Source organism: Macaca nemestrina, chromosome 6, assembly GCF_043159975.1.
Source record: "Macaca nemestrina isolate mMacNem1 chromosome 6, mMacNem.hap1, whole genome shotgun sequence".
NCBI classification, from domain to species: Eukaryota; Metazoa; Chordata; class Mammalia; order Primates; family Cercopithecidae; genus Macaca; species Macaca nemestrina.
Window position 1 is genome coordinate 115171643 of NC_092130.1, and position 25730 is coordinate 115197372.

At 37.0% G+C, this 25730-nt stretch overlaps 1 protein-coding gene across 6 annotated transcripts in view; it reads left to right on the forward strand.

The window, feature by feature from the left end:
- LOC105499433 (phosphodiesterase 4D) overlaps positions 1-25730 on the forward strand; it is a 1582997-nt gene that overhangs the window by 222532 nt on the left and 1334735 nt on the right. Inside the window, exon 1 of one of the 6 annotated variants that reach the window (XM_071097864.1) lies at positions 10284-10369. The exons of the other annotated variants lie outside the window; for them this stretch is intronic. The gene's annotated coding sequence lies outside the window, so the exon portion shown is untranslated. Of the gene's footprint in view, positions 1-10283; positions 10370-25730 lie in introns of those variants that run through there. 6 annotated transcript variants of the gene reach the window in all.

Genomic DNA, 25730 nt, shown 5'->3' on the forward strand with positions numbered 1-25730 from the left:
TCTCAGTTAACTCTTCCACCATGTGACGACACCATGAGAAGGTGCCATCTATGAGGAAGCTGGCCCTTATTAGACATCAAATTTGCTAGTTCCTTGATCTTGGACTTCCCAGTCTCCAGAATTGTGAGAAATAAATTACTACTGTTTATAAGCCATTGTGTTTGTGGCATTTTGTTTATAGCAGCCCAGGTGGACTAAGACAGCCTTTTAATAGGCAAGGGGATCTAAAGAAATAGGCGAACCAAGCAAGTCAGTCTGCAGCTCAGAAAATGCAAGTCCCCATTCAGGCAGCTGCCTGATGACGTTAGCTGTAATCTCCTGTGCTTGTGCCTGACTTACTGCCTCAGTTTAGCTTAGTGGTTCTCAAATGGGGGCAACTTTGACCATAGGGACATTAGGCAACGTCTGGAGACATTGTCATAGCTAGAAGAAGGGTGCTACTGCCATCTAGTTGGTAGAAGCCAGGGTTGCTGCTAAACATCCTACAGTGCACAGGACAGCACCTACTCCCATCCCAGCAAAGAGTCATCTGTAGGAATATTTGATAAAAGCCATCTACATAAAAGCCCAACAGCTCACATCATAATTAAAGATGAAAGACTGCTTTTCTTATAAGATTGGGAACAAGGTAGTAATGTCTGTTCTCACATCTCTATTCAACATTTTACTGAAGGTCTTAGCAACAGTGCAAGAAGAATAATTAAAATGCTTACAGTTTGCAGAGCAAGAAGTAAAGCAGATTTTATTCATGGATGACATAAATAGGTACTTAAATAACCATAAGGAATAGCTTCCAAAAAAGGGACTTAAACTAATAAATGAGTTTAGAAAGGTCTCAGTATCTCAGTCAATACAAATTTAATCATGTTTATAAATACAATGGACAATTAAAACTAAATATTTAAAAATTTCATTTATTATAATGCCAGAAAATAGAAAATACTTGGTAGTAAATTTAATGAAATATGTGCACAATTCTTACACTGAAAACTACAATTTACCAAGAGAAATTTAAGACTTAAATAAATGGAGAGATACACTTTGCTCATTGATCAGAAGACTCAATAACAATTTAGGATATTAATTTTCCCTGAACTAATCTATATGTTCAAATTTATCTTAATCTTCATCACGGTGGCTTTTATTTTATAAGAATTGACAAGCTTATTCTAAAATTTATATGGGAGAGTAAAGAAGGTAGAATAGCCAGAATAATCTTGAAAAAGTACAGCAATTCTACCTGACTCTACATTTCCTATAAAAATACAGTTGTATTAAAGATTATGAGGTTTTGACATAAGGATACACAAATAAATGACGGAAATAAAAGAGTCCGGAAATAGACACACATTTATACAGTAAATTGATATTTTTCAAGACACCAAAGCAATTAAATAAAGGAATGGAGAGTCTTATTTACAAATGAAATTGGAATAAATTGATATCCATATTGGAAAAAATAAATTTTCATTCTCTAAATTCACACCTCAGACAAAAATTAATTCAAGATGGATTGGAGACCTAAAAGCAAAGGGTAAAACTCTGATACTTCAAGAACCGAACATGACAGGATTCAGATAATAATAACCCTCAAAATTGGTAAATTAGACTGCTCATCAAAAGACATAATTAAGTAAATGAGTAAGGAAGCAACTAACAGGAGAAAGATATTTGTAAAACATATCTGACAAAGGACTTTAATCAATATCACATAAAGCACATCTACATTAATAAGATAAAGACCAAAGAAAATAGCTCAATAAAAATGAGCAAAGCATTTCAAGGGACACTTTATAAAAGTAAATATACAAATGGCCAATGAACACAGTAAAGAGTGCTCCACATCTTTAGGCTTCAGAGAAATGCATTTACAACCACAAAGTGATACCACCACATACCCACTGGAATGGACAAAATTAAAAAGGTTGAAAACACCAAATACTGGTGAGGAGTTAGAACCACTGAATTCTTACACTTGTTGATAGGAAAATTAAATGTTGTAACTACTTTGAAAAAATGTTTTGCAGATAATAAAATGTTACTTTCACCTACACTTTGACCCAGCAATTCCACTTGTATTATTTACCCAGAAGCAAATTTTATGTTACACATAACAAATTGTATTATACATAAATACTTGCTGAAATATTCATAAACCCATATATTCATAAACCCACATATTAATCAAAAGGAGAATCAGTAAACAAATTTTGTCACAGTTATACAATGGAATATTACTCAGCAACAAAAATGAATGAACTACTGATACCTGCAACTAAATGAGTGACTCTCAAAGATGAAACGCTGAGTGAAGGAATCGAGACAAAAAAGGAATACATCTGGTATCTGGTATGATTCCATTTCTAGAAAGTTGTAGAACAAAACTAAGGTTAGAGAAAGGTGATTGCCTCTGAGATGGAAGACTGACCAGAAAGAGAGATGAAAGAACTTTCTAGGGAGATGGAAATGTTCTGTATCTTAAGGATGTGGGTTACAACATCTTTTTTTTTTTTTTTTTTTTTTTTTTTGAGACGGAGTCTGGGTCTGTTGCCCAGGCTGGAGTGCAATGGCACCATTTCGGCTCACTGCAAGCTCCGCCTCCCAGGTTCAAGCGATTCTTCTCCCTCAGCCTCCCGGGTAGCTCGGACTACAGGCACCTGCTACTACGCTCGGCTAATTTTTTGTATTTTTAGTAGAGACGGGGTTTCACGTGTTAGCCAGGATGGTCTTGATCTCCTGACCTCGTGATCCGCCTCCCAAAGTGTTGGGATTACAGGCGTGAGCCACTGCGCCCGGCCAGGTTACATCTTTTTAAGTATTTTAAGTAAATTGGTAGTCAGTGTTCAGGAATCCTTCTAATCACTCTTCAACAGGGATGGCTTATGAAACAGTTCATCAGTTGTTTTTTTTTTTTTTTTTTTTTTTCTGATAAGGGGAGGCTGAGGCAGGAGAATTGCTTGAACCTGGGGGGCAGAGGTTTCAGTGAGCCGAGATCATGACACTTCACTCCAACCTGGGTGAAAGAGTGAAACGCCGTCTCAAAAAAAAAAAAAAAAAAAGGAATTTACACTCTTGAAAATAAATATTTCATAAGGAAACTTTAGAGTTTTCCAATATATATGATCAAACAAGGACCTATTATCATTTTGGACCATGTCATAATAGAGAGGAGATAGTTCAAAATTAAGTCATATGTTCCAACAACACCATAATTATGGAAACTAGTCTCAGAATTGAGAGTAAAGCTTTTTTGTTTTTACTGGTATCAATAAATGGTATTACTCAATTCATTGACAGTACTAGTCTTTGCAATATCTTTTGTTGGGGAATGGGGAGAGGGCCTGTTCATCTAATTAAAAACACATCTACATTTTAGGAATAAAATATTTTACATATACTTTTTGTTATTAAATCTGCAAACTCTAGAATTGGAAGAAATAGCTTTCATAACTCTTCACAGCAAAAGTTATGAATGTTTGATAGAATTAATTTAAACATTCAGTAGAATTAGACTTGTTTGGAAGGACTGTAGGATCTTTGGCAAGAAGTGTGTTTTATGTCGTTTCAGATGTATACCATTTTCTCTTAAGGTTTACAAGTTAATCAATAAAGATTCTTGGCAGAGCTAAGTACAAAAGAACAATTTGTATTTAGCATACCAAATGGATCTAAGTCTTAAGTGTTATTTGATGTCTTGAAATGTTTGGCTTTCAACTTCGTTTAAATGAATAGTGTGTATACAGTGAAGATAGGCGTTAGCCATGCCTAGACCCTCTGGATTCTCTCATAATCCTCAGTTATTGTAAACCAAATTTAGTAAATCCAAAAGGATACTTTGTTTTGCCTGCATGGTATTATTGGAAAACAGTAAAAATTTTATTCTTTAAATAATGTGTTTTTCTATTAAGAAAAATAATGTCTGTCTTTATAGAGATAGTTATTTCAAAATATAGTTTTCAATATGCACTTGTGGGTATGAACATAAACAAACACGTGCACACACAGAGTTTGACATCATATCTAAAATGTTGAACCCTACTTTTCTACTTAACAGGAATGTTTCCCTATGTAACGAAAAGTCTGTATAATGTGTCTGTATTATGTGTATTATACGAATTATATATCCTGATTTACTTAACCATTCTTTTATTGTTAGTCATTTTCCCATATTATATACAAATTATTAGGAACACCTGTGTGCATACATTTTTATTTATACTTTGGATTGTTTGCTTAGAATAGATTCCCAGAAGTGAAACTGCCAGGTCAAAGGCTTTTCTCAATTTATGTTTCAAAAAGAAATTCCCACTGTATTCTATTCAAGTATGCTTGTCTCACTGCCCACTTGCTAGCCTTACATGTTTTTTTTTTTTTTTTTTTTTTTAATTTTGTTTTTTATAAATAGAATCTCATTGTGTTAGCTTGCATCTCTTGGATTACTAGTGAGTTTGAAATTTAAAAACCTGTCTTTTCAGGCCTTTGTCTTTTAGGGTTTTTAGGATTTTCTTAATGATCAGTATCCTCTTTTCTCTAAAAATGTTATATTTGTTCATTATATTATAATAGGTTTTTTTTTTTGCATTTAGCTATTAAGCTTTTAATTATATATTTGATTTTTAATTTAGAAAAGTAAAATTTTCTTCAATGGAGATCTTTTTTAAATTGAATTCTTTGGCATTTTTATTATTTTGTTCGAAGAACCCTATGGGCAAGTGGAATCTTACACTTTTATTACCTGAATAGCAAATATCATTCATAGTTTGATATTTAATCTGTGGCATAGAGTTGACTTTTATTTTTGGAATATCCTTGCTTTAAACTACAACTAAAGGAAGGCAGATGGTTAGCTTGTTTTCTCATTTCCTGAAAATGTCCAAGATTGGAACCAATATTATCAGTCTGTAATGGAGGTTGGTAATGTCAAGATGGTTTGTGTCCATGTCAAGATGTTGAATCAGTGTCCAGGTCATTGCTCATTAAAGATGTTGCTCTTTGGATAAACAGGAAACCCAGAAAAAAGATTCTAACAATTTTTGATGCTACCTCACATTCCTTCGAGACAGTGCAGAACATTTTGTTCTTTAGAAAATATTCAGGTCTCCTTCTTAGTGTTATAGCACTTACTATTTGTCTATTTGTATTATTGGCTTGTGACCCTTTTTTGGGGAGTTACAAATACATTAGGGGAAATAATATTTTTAAAAATCATTATGCCTTTGCTTTATCTATGTCTATATACTCTCCTATTTATTATTTTTTTTATTTTTGAGACAGGGTCTCACTCCAATTGCCCAGGCTGCAGTGCAGTGGTGCAATCACTGCTCACTGCAGCCTCCATTTCCCCAGGTTCAGGTGATTCTCCCACCTCAGCCTCCTGAGTAGCTGGGACCACAGGTGTGCACCACCATGCACAGCTAACTTTTTGTATTTTTAGTAGAAATGGGGTTTCACTATGTTGCCCAGGCTGGTCTCAAACTCCTGAGCTCAAGCAATCCACCCACTTTGGCCTCCTAAAGTGCTTGGATTACAGGTGTGAGCCACCACTCCCAGCCTCCTCTTTGTTATTCTATATGTATTTTTTCATATTAATGTATAATTTTTTTCAAGTATGGGTTATTCCATATGACCAAACCACTAATTCTCTGCTCTTCTATAGTCATTTCTTATTAGATGTGTCAGTTCTTAATTTTACCAAGCATTATTTTTTTGTTCCTTATACATTTTGTTTCCTTGAGATCTTCAGAATGTAAATCAATCTCCATTCTGTTATGATTTATAATCATTTACTTCTCAGATGATTCCTCCTTTAGTGCTTTGTGCTTTCTGTTATATTCCTATTACCTTTGATCTTTTATTGTTCTAATTTCACCTCTTCTCAACCCATCCCCACACTGGCAACTGTTATATGAATGGCTGGTCAGATGGAATCCACATATGTTCCATATGCATGTATAGATTTTACTCAAGCCACTAGTGGAGACACTATTCCTACTCACACATATGAGTACCAGCCTCTCTGTGATGCAGCACTCATATCTTGACATATCTAGAAAGTTTCATCCTCATCAATAAATTACTTCATCTTTCCCCAAAAAACTCAGGGAATTTCACATTAACCCACCCAATTTAACAATTTAGGAAAAATCCATTCCGTGACATGAGATAAAAGATGGGCTGTCAAAATTGCAGTGTCTCTAAGGTGATTCTTTTTGACCAGACTAGAAATACTAATCTGACACTATTTTAGTTGGGGTTTCCTGGTACATTTCCATGCCATAAAAATTTCTATGAAACGGAACAAATTGCACATTTAATTATAGTTTCAAAAATTTACATTCTTGGATGAAACTTTTTCTCTTGTCCCACTCTTGCCATAATTGCTACATTGTCTACTGTTAATTTGCATTTTAACTGAGCTTGAAACATTTAACCAGAGGATGATCCAATCGGAGATTCTATAACCATCTCAGTAATTGGTAGGCAAGTTATTTTTTATTGCTATTTTAGCAGTTGGGAAGTCTCCTCTACAGGGGTGGGGAAAGAGTTGATAACCTTCAAAACAGACTCTTTACTTTGGGACTGTGATGAGAGAAACAGAACAGAAGTTAAGAATGGTGAAATTAGAAGAGACAGATGGTGAGAGATTATCATGATTTATAGGATCACCCAAATTGTCTAAAATTTACACCAGAACTTTTTACCAGTTAGGGCAAAATATCATGCTTATTTTGAACTCCTGTAGGTACATTTAAATCAGACATACTGGACTTTGCATTCTGTTATTTTTTTGAGGGGGGTGATATTTAAGGAATTCTAGAAACAGCCTACTTTAGACTTAGTGTTTCCAGCAACTAACAAATTTAAATGTTATAAACATTTTTTCTAAAGCATTTTCCTTTAAATCACTCTGGGGAAAGACATGAATGTAAGATGACTGATTCTTAGATTATCTGCATTTAGAACAACCTTCTTTTAGCTGCAAAAACGTAGTGATGGTGTTCTCAATGTGAGACGGGGAAGATTTTAGTAGGCACAGCAGCTGTTAACTCAAATATAGTTATACATGTTCCTTCTGTGTTTTCTTGTAGGTGAATCAGCAGTTTAGTTTATTATGAAAAATAGCAATCTATAAGATGATTCTGAAAAATGAATTCTCAGAAATTTAAGGTACACACATGACATGATTTGGTGAATATGAAGTACTGAAGTGAAATACTCATATCCCATTATGATCATTGATGTTCTTGTTGCAATTATGGTCATCATGTCAAGAATAGAATCAATTTGATGTGATTGAAAATAGCAAAAATGCTTTATGTTTTTTAGAGAAAATATAAATGATTCATTGTAAATGAGAAACCTCAAACTGAAAGCACATAAAATACCAGCTATGAGTGTTGCATTTTGTAGTCTCTGACTACATGACAGTTGTCTATGAAATAAAATATCCAGTTACAAAAAATATTATTTATAGTTAAAAAACCTTTTTGTACACATATCACTAGTTAACTATTTTTAGCCCCATCTTTCCTATGTGCCCAGCAGTGAGCTAAAAGCTGTGCATTTAATGCATTCTTCATTTTATTTTTGTTTTGTTTTATTTTGTTATTTGTAGAGATGGAAAGATCAAACAAAAAGATGTCAAACTTTTCTGGGGGTGAAGAGGACATTTGCATTTCGAATTTAGAAACCTAAATTAGAGGTTTAGGAAGACTCATAAATGTATAGCAGAGGTTTGGTGGTCAAAGCTAGAAGCTGACCATCACGGTGGGGCAAATAATCATTTAACCTCTTCTTCTAAGTATTTGATGTAAGATCATCAGTATATTTCATCTGTGACATTATCCAAGAAGAAGATGAACCTGAGGGAAACAATGCTTGCAGATTTGATGGGGAAAAATGCTTGCAGTAGTTAGTCTCAAAATAGCCCTAGGTGATGATAATCCTCGCACAAACACAGCACACTGTTAGAACAGACAAAAATCTGCGGAGGTTAAGAAGACCCCTGTTCCATTGGAATCTTTCAATCACTTCCAGAAATACGATTTAATTAAATCAATATTTTATTTAGCTCTAGGTACAATACTGATGCTAAAGAAGTTCTTGTTGAACCAACAAATGGATGCTCCTTTAAAATGCTGGTGGCATCATAAATGGCATGTTAGCATCAGATACCTCCCTCTAGGAGCTTACACATAAAAACAAATGTACACAAATAGCAATAATCAAATAAAATATTAGAGGATTGTATCAAAGGAGAGCTAGTGACAACTGTTGATTTAAAGATTCAGCCATTTCAAAGTTTTAGAGATTTTAGGGATATAAACTATAGAGTCCAGAGAAAGTATAAACAATATTTCTGCCAAGGATGGGAATTGTGAGGCACGACTGGATATTGCCATAAGGAAGAAGTAGCATTTGAGCTGGGTAGGATTTTTACATTCAGAAATGTAAATAGGCACGTGTAGAGAAAAGGAGGCAGAGGATTCTGGATGGAGGGAATTTATTAATTCTTCATTTTACTGATTTACTGATTACTTCCTATGTACAAGAAACTAAACTAAGTGCTAGGAACACAGGGTAAATAAGAATTTTAATTCTTTGAAGAGCCTCCCGGCAGTAGAGGAAACACATACTTGCAAGAGGCAATCTATGGTGCTCTAAGGCCTGAAGGGGGCGCCTCTCCTACACAGCAATAGGAGGGTGGAGTTTATTCTCATGGCACCTCAACCCAACTGACAGCTAAGGGAACTGCATTTACCAGCAGAAGGTGCATTTTGTATATTTGTATCCTGTTTTATTCACTGCTTTGTGCTGAAGTTATTCAGGCATTTCTCTTCCCTCTAGACCTTAAGTTCATGGAGGCCACAAGCTAGGTTTTACCATTTTTGTATCCCTCTGTGCTGTCTAGAGTAGTGCCTTGGACACACAGTAAGCATTAAAGACTTTTCGATTATAATTAAGTTTTGTTTTTACTGGGAAATAAAATATGTCTTATAGAAGGCATGGTTGTCCTATTCTTCCCTAATCTAGTCTTTCATAGTCTTTACAGTGTGTTGTGTGGCAGAGGCCAACAGTAGTTAATCCTGTGTTGAAGCCATACCTTTCACACTTGAAGTTATTTTTGAACAATGAAAACTTTGCGGAAAGTTCGCATCCCTTTGTGGCTAAGGTGTTTCCTATTAAGGGGGAAACAAAGAGAGAAACATTAACAAGCTACTCTTCTCATTTATTTCTTTTAAAGTTAATTGTTAAAAAGTCACCTTTTACCCCAATTTCACATTGAATTTAAATTCATTCCTACCTATCTGACACTAAGTCAATATTCTGAGATTGTTTCGGAGGCTTATTTTTCCTCAGCTGTAAACTGAATTACCTTTTAAACGATTTTTCTAGCTAACAGTAAATGGTCCATAAAACATATGAATAAAAATGAGGACAAACATTTCATGCTTAAATAGCTATAATGGTAGTCGGTGTAAAGGGCTGGAGTTTCAAAAATAGCCAGTGACGAATCTCTTAGCGGCCACATCGTATTATCTGTGGTTTTTGCAAAAGTGTCATTTGCAGCTATTCTGACACACATCTTACTCTAGTTGGTAATTTATGATGTTTTATTTTATGTAAACAAATGTCTGTCTATCTTTGGAGTACAAGTATCTATGGAGATCAAATGTAAGAAAAAAGTGGCCATGACTTGGTTTCATTGTTGTCAAAAACGATCTTTAAGAATGTTGTTTTTCTTTAGACAATACTACTTAAGTATCTACAATGGCTTGTTGTATTTCATGGGAACGGTATTACTTTACAGCTTCTTCCAGGGTATGTATCAATCTCCTTTCTCACTAAGGAAACAGACAAATTCTGCTATTTCTTAAATAGTTTTTCTGTGGCACTTATAAGAATTATCATGTTTCCCAGGTTGTTGTGACAGATTGAAGATAGCTATGCCTGAATTCACGGTGAAGGATATGAGAACGTGTAGTGTTAAATGGGCGTCCTGTTTGCCTGAAGTTGTCCAATCAAAATGTCTTCACTGATACCAGCTATTTTCTTAAAGCTCTGTATTTGCTCAGAAACACTGAAATGTTCCTGTCCCTTTTACTTGTGCACTATGAAACATTTTAGAATGCTTTTCAAATCTTGAAATCTGGTGATTGCATTTGAAACAGTTTTATAAACATGCAAACCCAGTCACGTGATCTGCTGGTTTTTCGTTGAAACTGCCACTCACATGCCAAGGTTTGTACAAATAGACCTGAAAGGAATTCTCAAGGTCATTTTATTGCAATCCATCTTTGATGAATTTGGGAACTTGTGGGCACCACATCACTCTATGACCTTGTAGCAGGGAGCTGAGGCTGGCAAGGTAGTATCTCTTTGTTTTCACTTTAGTAGTTTTATATTCATACATAGCTTTTCTTCTTAGGGTAGAAGTCTTCCTCTGCTAACCTTCTTTTGCTGTCTTGATTTTTCTGAAATTTCATTTTTTAAAAATTCTTCAACTCCCAAACAGATTTGTTATTTTTCTTCTCTGTAATTTTTTATTCATATCTGTGTATTTTGATTAAGGTTATTTTCTAGTTGTAATGGAGAGCATTAGGCAGGTTATTTTTTTGTTTGTTCTTTTCTAAATAATCAGGACTTTATACAAAGTTACACACTCAAGAAGCAACAGCAGAATCCTTATTCTATATATTTTTCAGCAGAGTGCCTTAGCAGACATTATGTCCTCTCTAAAGTCTGCACACCAATGTCTATGACATTCTAGACAGCTACTGTTTAATACACCTTTGTACTTCAGGTCCCCTTTGTGGCGGTGCATGTTTGCCAAGAGTCCCAAATCTGTTAACGACTGTTGTACTTGCTATTATATTATATCATATAATTATTATGTAGAGTGATGTAACATGTAAGTGAAGAGAAGTGTTTATATGAAAACTAAATAGAATGCTAGTAAATATGCTAAAAAAAATTACTGTAGAATTAGGTGTAGGTGAGCCAATCATAAAAGATTGGGAGGAAATGTGAATGATTCTTAACTCAGATTGCTGCTCGAGTGCCTTAACTTCTCAATTACAAAGAAATACTGTAAGTTATAGATGATGCATAATGGATGTTTTTGATGTAAGACAGCCTAGAAATCTAAGAGATTCAAACTCAAAGCAAAGGCCTTGGCTCTACATCAAAAGAGTAGCCAACTATGTGCATTTAAATGTTTACATTTATAAAGAATGCTTGAGGTATTATTTCTGAAGATTCTTGACTCTAATATATTCATTTAACAAACTGGCCAACTACCTATCCTCATTATGTCAGATAAGAGGGCTTCTAACATGAGAATAAGTCACAAGCCTCTAGCTGTTCTCTATTTTAAAGTGGGGATGAAAGGTGAACAAACTGTTACAGATTCTCACTATTTGAGTATCTAATAGTGGAAAAGGATCATCAGGTAAATCTGTCTGGTCTGGACCCAGAAGAAACAGCTCTTTCATCAGTGGGTCTCTGTAGGTGCAAAAACAATGACAGTGATGGGACAATGTTCTGTTGCCTTAGTTATCCTGGAGAAATATCATCGGGGGCTTTTTTTCTGTGATGCAGCTCATGGCAGAGTACACCACTGTCATCCTAAACTTTTAGCTAAAAGCAGGCAACACCCTTCTTTTTCATACACTGCATTTGTATCTGAATTAGGACTTTAGTGTTACAGTTAAGACTTACAGGCATTGACTACTTTGGGAAGAAGTCTGGTGACCAAAGAATGTGTTCCTAAAAAGTGCAACTTCCTGGGAGTTTCCACACCTAGGTAGGAGATTGTCTCAGGGACTTTTTACCCAGAAGATAACTCTATTATTGGTAGACATAATAATAGCAGAAATATAGGCTACCTTATTTTAATGATTATGCATTTTTAACATTAATTTTTAATTTCCTTGAGATCAGGTAAAACATTACTAGCTCTTTATACTACCAGGCATAGTTACCTAAAACAAGGTGAGTGCTAAATAGATGTAGAAATAATGATCAGGTTCCCAAAGTGTACTATCTAGTTATTTTGCATGACAATTTTAACAGAAATTTGTCTCCTATGACAAATTGCAGTTTCACCATATTAATTAGTTGGATCTTGTCTCATCTTTCCATTCACTGTGCTTCCTAGAGTGGATGATTCTGTGTATTTTAATGTTGAGACGTGACCACACTGTATTCATTCAGCTGGTTTCTCAGAACTGGCTGAATATGGGACAGTTTTTTTTTTTTTTTCCCCAGTAGTGAGCTTGACTCAGTGTGTAGGAAATAACACGCAGTCCTCATGTTCCTTTCTCTTTTCTGCAGATGGTAGTTCTTGAGCCTCACTCAAATATAACAGCAGCCCACAGGTGAATTTATCAAAGAATGTGGCCACCTTGGGAGACCTCGCACATTTTACAGGCCCTGCTGTGATATAGAGCAATCAACTCAATTTTTTAATGTGTTCTTTCTATATTGTAACTCCCATGAGGTAAAGTGTTAAGCTGCATTAAGTCTCCTAAGAAGAAATTTGAGTTCATGATGTGTATGTAACTTCACAGTAATTGTAATTAGTATAATCTGCTTCTTGAATTTGCTAACATATTTGGGAAAAATGTTACCATTTTTTCTTTTAAAATACTTAATGCCCAAAACTTTGCAGTAGAGCATTTAGTACCTCTCACAAAATTTCTAAGTGGCTTTGATTGTGTGCAGAATTACATCAAATGATCAGGAGCAGACAGTTCATGAAACTAAGAACATAATTTAAAACATTTATAACAAAAAAAGTATATTTTGAGTTTCAAAGTATGAGTGAAACCTGAAATTGAGTTTTTTGTAGTCAACTATCTCCTATATATTAACCAAAATTTATGAAAAAATATCTATGACAAAATAAGACAAAAGATGGGCAAGACTTCTAATAGAAGAGGGAGATAATGCATTAGGAAGCATGTATCTGTGTAGATATTAATGAACCTTGGGGTATAAGCTGGAGATCATATTAGAAAACATGGTAATATAGTACATAGTGCTCATAATTATAGTCAGAAATTTTACCACCTCTCTCAGTAATTGGTAGAATAAGTAGACAGAAAATCAGTAAAGATATAGAGACTTGAAAAACAATGAAATAACTGCATCCACATTTTAGAACATTCCACCCAACAACAGCAGAATATACATTCTTTTCAAATGTGCATGAAACATTTACCAATATAAAGTATATTTTAGGCCATAAAATATATCTCATGACATTTAAAAGGATTTCAGAATATGTACTCAAACCACAGTGGAATTAAGTTATAAATCAGTAGCAGAAAGATGCCTAGAAAGTCCTCAGATATCTGGACACTAAATATCATACTTCCAAATAACTCATATGTAGTGGATTGAACTGCAGCCTCCAAAAGCATATGCCTATCTCTTAACCCTTGGAAACTGTGAATGTGAATTTCGTTGGGAAACTGATCTTTGAAGATGTAATTAAGTTGAGGATCTCCAAATGGAATAATCCTGGATTATCCAGCTGGGCCCCAAATCCAACAAAATGTGTCTTTACAAAAGAAAGAAGACAAGAGGACGTAGACACAGAGAACATAGTAATAAGAAATTTTATTTGTTTTATTTGAAATCAAATTTTTAATGATGATGGACTCCATGTGGTTTCTAAGCTACAGCTTCTCATTATTTCTATGAAAGGCACTTAGAGGAAAAAGAATGTTTTCACTGTCACTGAAACCTTGGAATCTTCATATTAGACCAAATTAAACAAGTTACCATAGGACTTCCAACCTACAATATGCTGATGTACTCTTCAATCTTCATTGATCAAATGTAGCATATTCCAGATTTTTTTTTTTTTTTTTTACTATATAATCCTTTTTTCCCCTGAATAGTCTTGCCTGACAAATAGAGCTCATTTTGAGGAATATATATATATATATATAGGTTTATTTTTCTCTTGTTCTTTAAAGATTAATTGCTATATCACATGAATTTCAATTCATTTAGATTCTGTACACTGGGAATGGTAATGATTTACTTGTTTCATATGTTGAGTAATGTTGTGTAAAACAATGTTATTGTAATTGAAATAGAGTCTCTCTCTCTTTTTTTTTTTTTCCTTTTTTCCTGTTGGCCAGCCTGGAGTGCAGTGGTATAATCACGGCTCACTGTAGACTCAACCTCCCAGGCTCAAGCGATCCTCCCACCTCAGCCTCCTGGGTAGCTGGGACTACAGGCGTGCACCCACAGGACTGGCTAATTTTGTAAGTTTTGTAGAGACAGGGTTTTGCTGTTGCCCAGGCTGGTCTCAAATTCCTGGGCTCAAGCCTTCTGCCTGCCTCGGCCTCCCAAAGTGTTGGGATTACAAGATTGAGCCACCATGCTCGGCCTCTTCTTTTCTTATTCTTAATTTTTCTATTATTTTTCATTTCTTTTGCTTAATTTTTAAAAAAGGTTTGGTCATGTTGAAACTATCCTGAATGATATCTATTATCTATTGAAATAAACTCTTGTTCCTTTCATAAATTTCTTATCATTTAGAATAATTCTTGGTAAAGATTTCATAGATTTCAGCCATCATAGTTGGTATACTACAGAAATGACAGTGGGGAGAGGCAGGAATAAAGTTAAAGTAGTGTGGATATAGAATCAGTACATTTAGTGACTTTTTAGGAATGGTGAATAAAGGATTATTGTAATTTCTGTTTTGGTTTCCTTGGAGGTTAAGATACATTTACTTTACTGAAGATACACTTTAAGATACACTTACTTTACTGATACCTTACTGAAATAGGGAAACCGGAAGGAAGAGCAAATTTCCACAGGAAAGACAAGAAGTTTGATTTTGGATTTGTGTGGTTTTGAGGTACTTTCTTGTATGTTTGGAGAAAGTGTCTAATAGACAGGGAAGTCTGCTACTGAAACAAAGTAGAGTGAGAGGGAGGGGTAGACTTAGCTCCCCCGACCTTGTATGTATCTCTTTTTCAATATTTATTTCTAAATTAGGTTGACAATGCTGCCTATCAACTTAAGCAGGTGCCTGAAATGATTGAAACGTCCTTGTCAACAGGCAGAGTGTATTTCACATGTTAAGTTCAGTAATGATGACCACAATGTCCTCTGCTACATTGACCTCCAAAGCCTTAGAGATTTGTGGCCTAAGAATTACACCAGATAGATTTTTATCTCAGATAGCCCTTATTTTAGATAATAAACATATTTTTAATTAGTAAGTTAATAATTAATATTTATAGAGCCCTAATGTGAGCCTGGCCGTGCTATATATTATTTATGTTTACCAACTTGCATAGCTCTCACAACGATGCTATTTACTGATGAAGAGTTAAGGAACTTCTCAAGGCCCATGATGCATCCTGTTTTCAGGCATCAGGTGCTAAGGGTTTGTTCCAGCAGCCTCTGACATCTGGTTATATGAAGCTGAGTCCACGAGGTATAGCTCTCCCTGCCTCAGATTATATCTATAACTTTGGCTTGTACTTCTTCCTGGTTTGTTTCTTACTCTCTCATTTTATTTAAGCTACCATTAGTGACTTAGTAATGTTTTCAGATAATTTCTATTCTGCAAAAGTTAAATTTAATTATATTCATTAATAGTTCATCCTATTAAAGAATTGAGACTTCCAGGAAGATGGAATATACATAGCTTTCCCTATTCCTCCTGCTAAATACAATTAAAAATTTTGGATGTGTGTGTGTGTGTGTATGGAGAGAGAGAGAGAGAGAGAGAGAGAGAGAGAGGAATACTCTGAAATATGGAGAGAAGGCAGAAGGCAGATTGACTTGGGGCCTTGGGGCCAAAAGAAAAACATTAATTGCTGTGTCACATGAGTTTCAATCAATTTAGATTCCTTACTCTAGGAATGATAATGACTTACTTGTTTCATATGTTGAGTAATGCTGTTTAAAACAATGTTATTTGTATTGAAATAGAGTATCTCTCCTTTTTACTTTTCCTTGAGACAGGGCCTTGTTCTGTTGCCCAGCCTAGAGTGCCCTGGGTTTTCTTTTTTCCTCATATATACCAGACTTGGAGTTTAAGAAATCAACATGGGCTGGGCGTGGTGGCTCACACCTGTAATCCCAGCACTTTGGGAGGCCGAGGTGGGCAGATCATTAGGTCAGGAGTTCGAGAATAGCCTGACCAACATAGTGAAACCCCGTCTCTACTAAAAACACAAAAAATTAGCCAGACATGGTGGTGGGCATGTGAACCTGGGAGGTGGAGGTTGCAGTGAGCCGAGATCATGTCATTACACTCCAGCCCAGGTGATAGTGTGAGACTCTGTCTCAAGGAAAAAAAAAAAAAAAAAGAAATCAACAACACAAAAATACCAATGCATTACACGGTAAACAAAAACATTCTTAACAAAAGCATGCTTTCTGTAACTAAAGGACCAGAGAGGGTCAACCTAACAAGGCAAAACTTTTAGACAATAGCCACCATATTCCAGGTAAATAACAGAGAAGGCATTGTGGACCCAGTCACATCTATACCTGCAAAAACCATGTCAGGAGTTTAGGATTTTACCTTTTTGAGATTCTAATGAAGTACCCCAATGTCCACACTGGGATAGTGTCAGAAAAGGGCAAGGAGGGAACCAGGAGTTTTATCATCACTGAGCTCCATTTCTATTCTCAGTGTCAGTCGAGACCACATGGGAATTCTGGACTTCCAAAGCCATCTGGAAGTAATCGGGTGCTCTTTCTTCTCCTGACTGGGCTGGTGTCAGTGGAGACCTAGAGAATATTCAGGACCTTCACCACTGCCCTGTGATACCAAGGTCACCCTACCCTCCTTGCGTGTCAGTGGAGACCACGTTGGGAGTTGGAACTCCTAGAATTCTCACATTCACCCAGCAGTAATAAGGAACCTCTTCCTAAGATGCTGAATGGGGAATCTGGGTTTTTGCATCCATGTAGTAATAATGAGGCAGCATCACCTGCCCCTTTACCTGCCAGAGAAGTGTCAGAGAAAGCCAATTAAAACAGAAGATTTAAATAAGACATGGTTTCTTAACATAATTTAAAAATGAACGGGTTTTAATAAATTATTCTTAAACCAAGAACTAGATCTCAAAATGAAAGAAAATTGCAATTAATAGACACCAATGCTAAGATGACAGAGATGTTAGAGTTATTTGACAACAGTTTTAAAATGGTCATGATAAAAAGGCTTCAATGAGTAAATCTGAACACCTTTAGAATGAATGAAAAAATAGAGAACCTGAACAAGGAAAGAGAAGCTTTCAACAAAGAAATGAAAGAGAAAAAGATGAGCCACATGGAGTTTTAGAAATGAAAAATACAATAACTAAAAGAAAAAGCTTAGTGGATGGGCAGAATACAGGAGATAAAAAATAATAAAATGGAAGATAGAAATTACCTAGCCTCAACAACAGAAAAAAATGGGAAAAACAAAACAAAACAAGAGCCTCATGGGCCCATGTAATTATAACAAAAGATCTAGCATTCATGTCATCAGAGTACAGAAAGAAATGAGAAAGAGGGATGGGCTGAAAGAGTACTTGAAGAAGTAATGGTCCCAAACTTCCCAAATTTGGTAAAACACATAAACCTGAGTGAACCATAAACAGGATACACCCAAATAAATTCATGACAAGACATTTCATAATTAAACTTTCAAAAACGAAAGACACAAAGAAAATCTTGAAAGCAGCCAGAGAAAAATTATTCCTTACATATATAAGAAAATCAATGAAATGGCAGTAGGTTTCTCATCAGAAACCACGGAGACCAGAAGGAAGTGACCCACATTTTTTTTTTTTATGCGCTGAAAGATAAGAATTGTGAATCTTGAATCCTGTACTCAGTGAAAACACTCTCTTCAGGAATGAAGAGGAAATCAAGACATACTTAGATAAAAACAGGTTATCACCAGCAGATCTACTCTAAAAGAATGGTAAAGGAAGTTAGCTAAGCAGAAAGGAAGTAACATATAAAGGAACCCTGGAACATCAGGGAGGACAAAAGAACATGGTAAGCAAAAATATGTATAAATATCATAGACTTTCCTTCTCCTGAGTTTTCTAAATTATGTTTGATGGTTGAAAAAAAATTATAACACTTTCTGATGTGGTTCTAAGTGTATGTAGAGAAAATATTGAAGGCAATTATAAATGTGGAGTGTTAAAGGGATGTTCAAAGAGGTAAGGTTTCTATACTTCACTTTAAGTGATAAAATGACAAAACCAATTGACTTTCATATGTTATACAAATATGATGTAATAGCTAGAGCAACTACTAAAAAAGCTGTACAAACAAAAAGTAAAATGGTAGAGTTAAGCCCTAGCATACCAATTATTGCACTAGCTGTAAATAGTTCAAATACACCAATTAAAAAACAGATTGTTACCTTTTTTGTGATAAGAACACATAAAATCTATTCTCTTGGCAAATTTCAGTATATGATGTAATATTATGAACTACAGCCCTCATGCCAGTACATTACATCTCTAGAATTATTTATCCTATATAACTGCATTATGCTATGGTACATAGGATTGTTTCCTTGATTTCTTGTTTGGATAGATCATTATTGGCGTAAAGAAATACAAATGCTGGTATGTTGGTTTTGTATTCTGCAACCTTACTGAATTCATTTATTAATTCTAACAGATTTTTGTGGAATTTTGTATCATGTAATCTGCAACTAGGAATAATCTTACTTCTTTTCTGATATAGATGTATTTTTATATCTGTTTCCTCTCTAGATGCTCTTGCTAGAACTTTCAGTATTATGTTGAATAGAAGTGGCAAGAGTGAGGATCCTTGTCTTGTACTGGCTCTCAGAGGAAAAGCCACTTTTCCCCATTAGATGTGCTAATTTTCTTTTGTTTGACTGTAGTAATCATTTTGTTATGTATATGTATATAAAACATTGTTTTATATATCTTAAATGTTTACAATTAAAAAATTAAAATAAGGACACATGATATAAAGGAGAAAAACAAACAAAAGAAATTTAAAGCAAAACAAAAAACAAAAATTGGCATTATGGAATAAAAAATATGACCTAACTATCCCCTGTCTACAAGCAACTCAATTCAAATATAATGATATAGGCAAGTTTGAAATAAAAAAGAAAAATGTATATCATATAAATATTAATCACAGAAAAGCATAAATAGTTATACTACTATCTGATAAGGTAGACATCATAGCAAAAAAAAATTACTAGTGACAAAGAGGTACATTATAAAATGGTGTTAAAAGAAAAACTTTAGACAAATTAAATTTAACAAGTTTAATCGAGCTAAGAATGATTCGCAAATTAAACAACCCCCAGAACCAGAGTAGATTAAGAGCAACTCCAGCACTGCTGTGTGGTTAGAATTTATGGAAAGAAAAAAGAAAGTGATGTACAGAAAATAGAAATGGGATACTGAAACACCTGGATTGATTACAGCTGGGTGTTTGTCTTATTTGAACAAGGTTTGAACAGTTGGCTGTCTGTGGATGCTAAAGTATGGCTACTGTGATTGGCTGAGACTCTGCTACTTATAATAGTAGGTTGCTGTCTATTTACACACCCTGTTAGGTTACAGTTCACTGTATACATATAAACCACCAGGCCTAACTTAAAATGTGTAAGGAGTCAGCTTTAGGCAAGTTTAATTTAGCCAAGGTAAAAGAGTCACTTCACCAAGAAAACATAGCATCTTAAATGCATATGCAGACAACAACAGAGCTGAAAATATGCAGGCAAAACCTGATGGAACTGAAAGGAGAAACAGACAAATCTATAATTACAGTTGAAGACTCTAGCCCTTCTTTCTCAACAATTGATAGAACAACTAGGCTATTAGTCCTCCAGGATATAGAAAAACTCAACACCATCAACCAACTGGATCTAATCAACACTTAGAGAACATTCCTTCCGATAACAGCAAAATACACATTTTTTCCCCAAGTGTCTATAGAATTTATAACAATACAGACCATTAGGCCATGTAAAGAACCTCAACCAATTTCAAAACAATTAAATGACACAGAGTGTTTGTTCTCTGACCACAATGGAATCAAACTAGAAATCAATTAAGAGGAAGATAATACAAAAATCTGTAAACATTTAGAAACTGAACAACAACAGACTTCTGAAAATCCATGGATTAAAGAGAAAATCTCAAGGGAAATAAAAAAAGTTAAGCTTAACAAAAGTACAAATGCACTATAAAATTTGTGGGACCCAACTAAATCCATGCCAAGAGAAAATGTATAGTACCAAATACCTACATTAGAAAAGAGAAAAAAGTTCAATCAATAACCTAAACTTTTACCTCAAGAACCTAGAAAAAAGGTAAAGTTAAACCCAAAGCACACAGAAGAAAGAAAAGAATTGGTTTTGTAGGCTGATTGGGGAAAAATAATTTATACAACCTTGCTTCTGTTAAAAAAAAATATGAGTTCAAAAAACACATTGTGGCCTTCAAAATGCCAATACCATGTTAAATTATCAGAAATTAAAATTAATAAATTGAGTTGATGGTTACTGTAATGATTAAGATAATCGTTACTTATGGTGACCTTTTTTTCCAATCACAACCAAACATATCTCTGGAAATGAGTCACTAAGGATGGCGCAGCATCTTTCTCTTTTGATTAATCAAAATTATATTAAATATATTCTATTTTATATTAAAGAACAATTTAGTCATAAATTTAAGCTGGTGTTAGAGGATAGCTAAGTTGCTTCTCATATTCATTTCCTTATTTATGTAATGAAAAGCAGAAAAATATTTTTACCAGTGTTTCTCAACCTTGGCTGGAAATCAGAATCACTTAGCGAGCTTAAAAATATACTGATGCCTGTGGGTCCCATCCAGGGAGATTCTGAATTGTTCTATGGCAAAAATTCTCAAAATACAGTATTAACCTTGCAGCAGCAGCAGCACTTGGAAACTTGTTAGAAATGCAAATTCATAAGCCCCATCCCTGATCTAGCAATCTCTTGTTTTAACAACGACTTCAAGTGATTCTGAAGCAGCAGGTCTCAAGCTTTAATGTGCATGTACATCTCCCAGGGAATCTTAGGAAAACGCAGATTTTAATTTGTGGTCTGGATATTATACACTCTCACAGATGCTAATCCTGCTGGTAGCAAAAATATAATTTGAATTACAAGAGTCTCAAATGGGAATGCAGCCAAGGTGAAAACAACTAGTCTAGATAGCTCTATGGGACACTGCCAATAGCCCATGCAATCTGAACTCTCTCTGCTGGGTTTTCTGTACCTGAGGTTATAGAATCACTGAAGAGCACATACTTCTTGTTCTCTTTAAAGTGATGATCTGGTTGGACATGGTGGCTCATGCCTGCAATCCTAGCACTTTGGGAGGCTGAGGCAGGCAGATCACTTGAGGTCAGGAGTTCATCACCAGCCTGGCCAACATGGTGAAAACCTATCTCTACTGAAAATACTAAAATTAGTTGAGCGTGGCAGCACGTGCCAGTAATCCCAGCTGCTCGGGAGGCTAAGGCAGGAGAATCACTTCAACCCAAGAGATGGAGGCTGCAGTGAGCCAACATTGCACAACTGCACTCTGCACTCCAGCCTGGGTGACAGAGCAAGACTCTGTCTCAAAACAACAAGGAAACAACAAAATAAAACCTAAAGTGATGATCACTGACTAAGTGGCTCCTTGGTTGCCCAAGAATCCCATTTGTGATGGTTTTATCCCTTATTGTCTAGAACTAACGTTGAACACCCTACTTTTTAACTTCATCTTGTTTTTTTCTACCCCCATCATCAATATTTGCCTGATTCACCATCTTTCAAGATTCTCTTCATTCTCAGCTAAACATTGGCTGATGTGGGATGCACAAATTCTAGTGTATCAGAAGAGAATCAGCTTCCTCCCTTTTAAAGTAACATGGATACTTCTGTGTATGGAATTGGTGGGTTCTTGGTCTCTCTGACTTCAAGAACAAAGCCCCAGACCCTGGTGGTGAGTATTACAGTTCCTAAAAGCAGCGCCTCTGGAGTTGCTTGCTCTTCCCTGCTGCTTCCCGGTCTCACTGGTTTCAGGACTCATACTGCAGACCTTTATGGCGAATGTTACAGCTCTTAAAGGCAGTGTGGACCCAAAAAATAAGCAGCAGCAAGATTTATTGCAAAGAGCAAAAAAACAAAACTTCCACCCTGCAGAAAATAACTTGAGCAGGTGGCCACTGGTTGACTCAGGCAGCCTGCTTTTAGTCCCTTATCTGGCCCCTCCCACATACTGCTGATTGGTCCATTTTACAGAGAGCTGATTGGTCCATTTTACAGAAAGCTAATTGGTCTGTTTTACAGAGAGCTGATTGGACCATTTTGACAAGGTGCTGATTGGTGCATTTACAATCCCTGAGCTAGACACAGAGTGCTGATTGGTGCATTTACAATCCTCTAGCTAGACATAAAAGTTCTCCAAGTCCCTACTAGGTTAGCTAGACACAGAGCACTGATTGGTACCTTTACAAACCTTGAGTTAGACACAGGGTGCTGATTGGTGTATTTACAATCCCTTTGCTAGACATAAAGGTTCTCCAAGTGCCCACTAGACTCAGGAGCCCAGCTGGCTTCACCTAGTGGATCCCTCAGCAGGGCTGCAGGCAGAGCTGCCTGCCAGTCACATGCCATAGGCTCGCACTTCTCAGCCCTTGGGCGGTTGGTGGGACCCCGTGTCTGTCGGTGAGGCTTGGGCCTCGCGGGAGCCCACCGCGGGGCGGGGGGGGGGGTTGCGGGGGATGCGGGGGGGTGCGGGGGATGCGGGGGGGGTGCGGGGGATGCGGGGGGGGTGCGGGAGGTGCGGGGGGGGTGCGGGGTGCGGGGGAGGTGCGGGGTATGGGGGGGTGCGGGGGGGTGCGGGGTGCGGGGGGGGGGTTCGGACATGGCGGTCTGCCCCGCGGGGAGACTGCTGAGGCCCGGTGAGAATTCGAGCCTGGTGCATGTGGTCCAGCAGTGCTAGGGGACCCGGCACAACTTCCGCAGCTGCTGGCCCGGGTACTAGGCCCCTCACTGCCCTGGGCCGGCGCCGGCCACCGCTCCCAGTGCGGGGCCGCCGAGCCCCCACCCGCGCCCGCCGGACTGTCAGCGCCTCGCCGCGCGCAGCCCCGGTTCCCGCTCGCGCCTCTCCCTCCACACCTCCCGGCAAGCAGAGGGAGCCGGCTCTGGCCTTGGCCAGCCGGGAGAGGGGCTCCCATAGTACCGTGGCGGGCTGAAGGGCTCCTCAAGCACCGCCAGAGTGGACGCTGAGGCCGAGGGGGCGCGGAGAGCCAGGGCTGCTAGCACATTGTCGCCTCTCCCTTTTACTGTCTCCTGATGCCCTGAGACCAGTGTCTTGAGAGCATCACATCTTGTTTCATGCATTCTGACTGGGCATGCTCATCTATTCCAATGTGCCTGAGAAACACTCATGTACTGATCACGCCCTGGCCAGGCCAGATCTCTCTCTGGCGTGTCACCGAGTGGACATCTTTCCTGTGATTTCTCAAAGTCACCTGAAATTCGGTTTGCCCAGACTAGAACTCATCTTCCCCACCATGTCTGCTTCTCCTCCTGCATTCTCTGTTTCAGTGATAAATAACTTGGGGAGCATTTTTGATTCTCCTTCCCCCTTTTCCATCCCAAATGGGACTTATCATTAGGATCTGTGGATTCTATCACGCTTGATTCCACCTACTTTTCACCACTTTGCCTCTACTTCTCTGGTGCAGGTCTTCATCATCTCTTGCTTAAATTGCTGCTACAGTGTCCTGACTAATTTCCCTGCTTTTAGTCTGTCTGTCAATTTCTAGTCCACTTTCCATGTGGCAATGAGAGTGTTTATTCTTGCCACTTCTTGTATCTAAAACTCTTTAGTAGCTCTCCATTGCTCTCAGAATTGAGACTCCTTATTATGGCTTAAAAATCATTAATTGTCTGGTGCTTGCTCACCTTCCAAGGATCTTCTTTTCACCTTAAACTGGATGCATTTTCCATATGTACTTTCCATATCCCCTTTCTCTGTAGATTCTAAGCCTTTGAAGAGGTGATGCCTCTGCTTGGAGTGTCTTTCCATTCTCCCATTAGCCTAGTTTTTATTCTTTTTTCATTTGCTAAGATATTACCTCTGAACAGATGCCTTCCTTGACCCTGCCTCTCTCAAAGGTGAGTTTCATACCCTCTTATCCTTGGTATTAAAATTATCACACTGAACTTCAGTTCCCTCTTGTTTATCTTCCTCAATAGCCTTAAGAAGGGATCATCTTCTTCACTTCTGCCCTTAGCATCAAGCCCAATGTCTCTATTATAGTCTGTGCTAAATAGTTATTAATAAACAAAATACCCAGTTAGTGTAAGGAAAGCAACCTGCCATGGTAAATCAGTGTGAGAGAGGTTTTGAGGCAGTCATGTAACTGTTAGAAATACACAAATCACATTACAGTAGTGACTTCTCTGTTTATCACAGTGCTCAGTTTCTTATTCCAGGATATTTAGAAAAAGTATACCTAAAAGAAGTGGAGAAGTCATTAGGTTGAATGACGTATTTTCTTCTGCTGAGGTGTTATAATGTAATTTTTAAAGGGCCTTGGTTAGCAATTAAATTCTTTATATCCTTGCAGCAGTTCTTTTTTTCTAGGTTTCATTTCCTTTCAGAACCAGATGAGGATTTTTGTGTAACTGATACAATTCCATGTTCTAAGTCCTCACCTTCTCTCTGTTTCAATTTCTGGGTTGTATGTGGTAGATTGCCCAGTCTATACCTAATCAGCACTAGGTCAGAGAAGAATAAATTGCCTTCATGTTGTGGAGCTGGCAGCCTTCTCTGGTGAGTGATAAACGCATGCCATTCTAAAAGATCTGCAGACCTGTGTGAACTCTTCTTCCAGGGAGCTGTAATTACTAACTTTGATGGAAATGCCAGTTTTAAAAGATTGCAGTTCATTTCCTACATGCATATTTACCTAGGGAAATTTTGTAACATCAAGCGAAGTTTACTAAATGAGCAGCAAATGAATAAGTGTACGGGTTGATGACAAACAGTCCAGTCCAGCATCTCCAGGGCCTTTGCCAATGTTTCTCTGGAATTTTGGACCCTCAAGGCCATCTGAGTTTTACCATGTTCTCCTGATTTCTGTTGTATGGGGTCATCCTCTTTAGCATTTTGCAGACCATAATTTTAATGCTGTCTCCCAGGTGGAGGGTTAATGATCCCTTTATAGACCACATTCTAGCACAAATTAATGTCACTGTTTCTCCTGTAGGAGGAGCCTGGCACACTGAATACCAGTGGAGTCTCGCTCTCTAGGCTTATCTTGGGAGCTAGGTATGCTTATTCTTGTTTCTGTCCCTTTCCTTATGCACTGCCACAAAGGAATTGCTCTAGAATCCATTTCTTCTTCCTCATCTCCTCCGTTTCTTTAAATCTTATTTTGTGAAGTTCAAGTTTCATTTCCTGCAATCAGGGAATACATCGTGATCTCTAGGTGCTTTGTCATTCTCAATACTGTGTGCCATTCTTTCGAATTATTTCATGTTCCTTTGGAGCAGAGGTTGTATCTTTTACTTTATATGGAAAAGTATGGCTTCGTGCAGCTTATAACTCAGACTGAGGCCATTTAAATGCTGTGTTTCATTTGAAATGACACATGGAACTGTTGTTACCAGATTTCTCACTGTCTTATCTGAAAACCAGATTAGCGCAGGGAAG